The sequence below is a fragment of the Sturnira hondurensis genome, unplaced genomic scaffold (genome assembly GCF_014824575.4).
Source record: "Sturnira hondurensis isolate 20B ecotype Veracruz unplaced genomic scaffold, ASM1482457v3 Scaffold0014384, whole genome shotgun sequence".
NCBI classification, from domain to species: domain Eukaryota; kingdom Metazoa; phylum Chordata; class Mammalia; order Chiroptera; family Phyllostomidae; genus Sturnira; species Sturnira hondurensis.
In genome coordinates this window covers 34,021,290-34,026,603 of record NW_028087015.1, presented here as the reverse complement: position 1 = coordinate 34,026,603, position 5,314 = coordinate 34,021,290, and the positions used below count along the sequence as shown (strand labels likewise).

Sequence of the window (5,314 nt, the reverse complement as noted above, 5' to 3'; positions counted from 1 at the left end):
ACCTTTTGGCTACACAACAAACACCTTTGGGCTACTCCTTTTGTTTCAGACAAATTACTTTTGATATGATGATTATAGTAGGACTTGATTATACTCTAATGTTTGGGTTTTTAAAAAATTCATTTGTTTTACTTTTGATCAGAAGGAATGAAGCATGTGACTCCAACTTATACAATCCCCTCCGACAGAGTCACTAAAATGCAGACAGACTCTAAATCTACATATGATGAAGCAAAATGTACTCACCTAAATAATCTTTTTACTGAAAGAAAGACCTATCCCTAGATTTTCAAAATATTTTGTTCACCTTGATGATCTCTCTGATCTTCCCTGGACACCTGATTATCTCTTGGTAACAGGAGAACAAAAGCACAATGTTGCTGTCAGTACTATTACTTTCTTCACCAATCACTGGTGAGTATTCTTAATCTTATCCAATTTAAACAAACCAAGGCAACTTCATACCCAGAAGTGAGTTAGGAATGTTTATGTAATGGGCTAATAAAGATACCAGTTTACAGAATTCATTGAATAAATCCTGGGCATCCCCATGTTCCCCAATGCTAGCATTATTAATTACAGTCCCAGAGGATTCTCAGTCCATCCCCACCGCTCCGCCCCTCCATTTCTAAATACCACCGAATGTCCCTGCTGTCATACAGGAACCTCCTGGGCTTGGATTCCGCCCCTTACGAAGTCCTAGGAAGAATCTTCTCATCTCTAATGGAACCTCTTCTTCTAACCCTATTCACTGGCTGTCACCCTGCCCTGAAATGACTTCATTGTGTTTGGTGACACTTGTTAATATGCTTTGCCCACCACTCCCCAGAGCAGAGGCCACTGGCTGTTGTCACTGACACAGATCAAGAGCTCCTTCAGTACATTCCTTGGGGTTAGGGAAAATACAATTTGTCTTTGAGAACCTGACGCTTAGTTATAGGTAGCCCTGATTTTAGTTCTGTCTGCTCTCAGCTTCCTGCCCTTCTCTGTCTGCTCGAGTTGAGTGTCTGGTAGTTTGGTAGATGATCCTGCTGTCGTTTGGACAGATTTTTAAGACATTACAGAGAGATGTTTGTGAATTCCAGGAGAAGAAAATATGCTTTGTGGTAGTCAGTGAAAAGCCATCGTAAAACTTTGAAGAGGGAAGTAGAATGATAAAAGATGCTATTGAGGAAACTTGTGAATAGTGTGATTTTGCAGAAGAGAAAACAGAAGCAGAAACTTTTTGTGATGTTCCAGTTGGGCATAGAAGTGCTTTAACCACTCTAAAAACAGCAACTAGTAAGAGAATGGCATCGTTTTATATCCTTTTATGGAACATTTCAAAGAAACAAATGTACACCAGTATTTCAGCAAGGATTTTTTCTATTTTATTTTAAACTGATAAGAATAGACACTACATTTGTCCTTAGCCGAAAAGCCAAGAAGTGATGGTAAGGACACAACATATTAACACTCAATAAAATTTTAAGTGTACAGCACGGTATTGTCAGCTATAGGCACAAGGTTGCAAAGTAGATCTTCAGAACACATTCATCTAACATAATTGAAACTTTATGCTCATTTATTTTAAATTTCCATTTTTTCTCCCTACCAGCCCTTGGAAACTACCATTTCTACGATTCTATGATTTTGACTGTTTTTGGTAGCACATGCAGCATTTGTCCTTCCTTGACTGGCTTACTTTGCTTAGCATAATTTTTTCAGAGTTCATTCATGTTGTTAGCTTAATGCGGGATTTCCTTTTTAAGGCTCAGTAATATTCCCTTATGTGCATAGACCACATTTTCCTGATCTATTTATCTGTCAGTGGACATGTAATTCCACACCCTGGTTATTTTGAATAGTGCTTCAATAAACATTGAGATGCCAACATATATTCGATATCCTGATTTCAATTATTTTGGATAAATATTTATAATTGAGACTGTGGACTATATAGTACTTTTATTTTTAATTTTGAGTGGAACTTCTATACTGTTTTGCAAAGTAGTTGTACCACTTTACATTCCCATTCACAGTGTACAAGAGTTTGTTCTCTTTTCTCCAAATTTTTTTGCCAGCATTTTTTTTATAATAAACATTCTAAAAAGTATGAGGCAATATCTCATTGTGGTTTGGGTTTGCAATGGTAATTAGTGATATAGAGAATTTTTTTCATACTCTTTGGTCATTTGTGTGTCGTTTTTGAAAAAAAATGATTCAAGTATTTGGTTCACGACAAAACTGAAAAGAAAGTAGAGCTTTCTCACATACCCTTTTCCTCATACAGGGTAGGGCCCCCCTTTCTTTTATCACCATCATTTACCAAGAAATAGAGAACAGGCTGACAGTGACCAGAGGGAAGAGGGGAGGGAATTTCAGGGGAAATAGGGGAGGGATTTAGAGGAGCATATGTAAAGGATACATGGACAACAACTAAGAAGGGTGGAAATGGGAGATAGTGGGGAGAATGGGGGGTGGGATGGGATGGGAGTAATAGAAAACTGTACTTGAAAAATAATTAAATATATTTTAAAAATACCTAAGAAAATAAAAAATAAAAATAAAAAATGGAGATACTTTTTCAAAACTATTGATGGACCCTCAATGTCACATCATGACCACCTAAAGTCTGTAGTTTACCTCGGTATTCATTGTCTAGGTGTTGTACACTCTATGAATTTAGACAAATGTTGATGACATGTATCCATCATCATAATGTAGTAGAGAGTATTTTCGCTGCCCTGAAATCCTCTCTTCTACCTAAACGTTCTCCCTCAAACCCTGCAGCCACTATATTTTATTGTCTTCGTAGTTTCATAGTTCTGCCTTTTCCAGAACATCTCCAGTTGGAACCGTACATTATGTAGGCTTTCCATATTGGCTTCTTTCACTTAGTAATATGCATTTAAGAACATTCAATATATATATATTTTTTAATCTTTAGCTATGTTAAGTTGGAGTATTAGGGTTTTTTCCCTATTGATGTGTAGAAGATCTTATATAATTGGAAAATTAACTATTTATATGATATATTGTTTTTAAGTATCTTCTCCCATTCCATGGGTTGCCTTTTCACTCTGTTGATGGTTTCCTTTAAAGTGTGAAAGCTTCCTAATTTGACATTCTCTCGACTATTTTTACTTTTGCTTCATGTGCATTGGAAGCCATATCCATGAACATTGCCAATACCAATGTCATGCAGCATTTTGTCTGTGTTTCTAAAGAATTCTTTCTAAGAATTTTATAATTTTAGGTTTTATGTTTAAGTCTCTAGGCTGTTTTGAGTTACTTTTTGTGTACGCTGTAATATGCATCCAAAGTCATTTTTTTTGCATCTGGATATCCAGTTTTCCCAGCGTCACTTGCTGAAGTGGTTATCTTTTCTCAGTTTCACATCCTTGGGACCCTTGTTAAAAGACAGTTAATCATAAATGCATGGGTTTTTTGGGGGGGCACTCTATTATGTTTCACTGGTCTGTGTGTCTACCGTTATGCCAGTTCCTTACTGTTTTAAGTACTATTCCTTCACAATATATTTTTAAAATCCACAATGTGATGTTTTAAACTTTGAGTTTCTAAAATTTGCTTTGAATACTCAGGGTCCTTTATGTTTCCATATGAGTTTTTAAATTATTTTTTTTATTTCTGTTAAAGAAAAGTCATTGAGATTTTCAGAGATTGCATTGAATCTACAAACAGCTGAGAATAATAGGGGCATTTTAACAATAATGTTTTCCAGTCACTGAACAAGGGATGCCTTTCCTTTTTGTGTGTGTCTTATTTAATTCTTTGTCATAATTTTTTGGTCTTTTTTGTGTATTAGTTTTTCTCCTTAGTTGTTTATTCTTTTTAAAAAAAATTATTTAATTATTTTTCAAGTACGGTTTTCTGTCTATTACTCCCATCCCATCCCACCCTCGTGCTTCCCCCTCCCATTTCCACCCTTCTCAGTTGTTGTCCATGTATCCTTACATATGTTCCTCTAAATCCCTCCCCTATTTCCCCTGAAATTCCCTCCCCTCTCCTCTCTCCTTAGTTGTTTATTCTTAAGTATTTTATTTTATTTTTCCTTTTATAAATGGAATTTCCTTAATTTTATTTCCAGAAAGTTAATTGTTAGTGTGTGGAAACACAGCAACTTTTGTACATTAATTTTGTGTTCTGCCACTTAATTGATTTTTAAACTAGTTGGGTTTTGTATGTGAGTGTCCCTGAAATGTGGTAGAGGGTGAAAGGTCCCCAAGATGCCCATAGCTTTTGGTTGGGTGATGGTGGAAAATATGGTTAAAATGGTTTTTATAACAATGGCAAGGTAATAGCCATGTATTTCATGAAGGGAAGCTGTGCTACCACCTGAGAGATGTATGTCTTTCAGAATGGATAGTGCCATCCAAAAGGTCACACAGGAAGCCCTGGGTCAACATTTAAAATTAGGGCATCCAGCCATGATGCGCAGCTACGCAGTTTGAAAGGGTGTAGAAGGGTCTCCACTGGGCCACCACGAGGTCTGGTGTATAAGGAGGGGCCGCGCGGTCTGGAGTAAGGAGATGCCACGAAGTTTTGAAGCATCTGCGTGAAAGAAAGAGGAGACCTGTTGGGAATCCTGCCTGGAACACTGTGGCATGGCTAATAGAATTGTGGGGAGCTGCCCAGCCAAGCACAGATCAATGGGAGATGTCTGGAATGTTGAACTGTTGACCAGGAATGCTGAGCTACAGACTTCTGTGTTTCTGAAAGATGGTATCTCTGACTGGCATATTTTCAAACTGGTTTGGCAAAGGGAGGCAGGACTATGTGATATGGGTGTTTTAAAGAGAGTGGGACTCAATGGCAGAATTCCACCATTACACTAAATCTGTATAACTTTCATATAAACGATCCCTTTCCTTTTCACGGAACTCTGGCATTGGAAGTCAGAGTTCTTGGTGGCAGGCAGTCAGACCCCGCAGCTATTCCAGAGCATCACAGGCTAAGGTTCTGTAATGTGTAAACTTGTTATTTATTTGAGACCTTCTTTTTTAAGTGTTCATTGCTACACATTTCCCTCACATTACTGCTTTTGATGCAACCCATGTGTATTGATACAATGTATTTTTATTTGTCTCATGATTTTTCGTAATTCCCTTCTTAAATTCTTCTTTGGCCTATTAGTTGTTTAAAACAATGTTGTTTTGATTTCCACATGTTTGTGACTTTTCCAGTTTTCTTTTGCAATTGGTTTCCTACCGTTGTAGTAAGAAAAGACACTTGGTATGATTTCAGTCTTTTCCAATTCGTTTAAGACTTGTTTTGTGACCTGTCATTTGATATACCTTCGATCAAGTTTCAT

The 5,314-nt window shown here is 37.0% G+C and overlaps 1 pseudogene; it reads right to left on the bottom strand.

Moving 5' to 3' along the window:
- Window positions 1-1,226: 1,226 nt before the first annotated feature.
- LOC118998907 (uncharacterized) lies at window positions 1,227-1,432 on the bottom strand (annotated as a pseudogene).
- Between the last annotated feature and the right edge of the window lie 3,882 nt (window positions 1,433-5,314).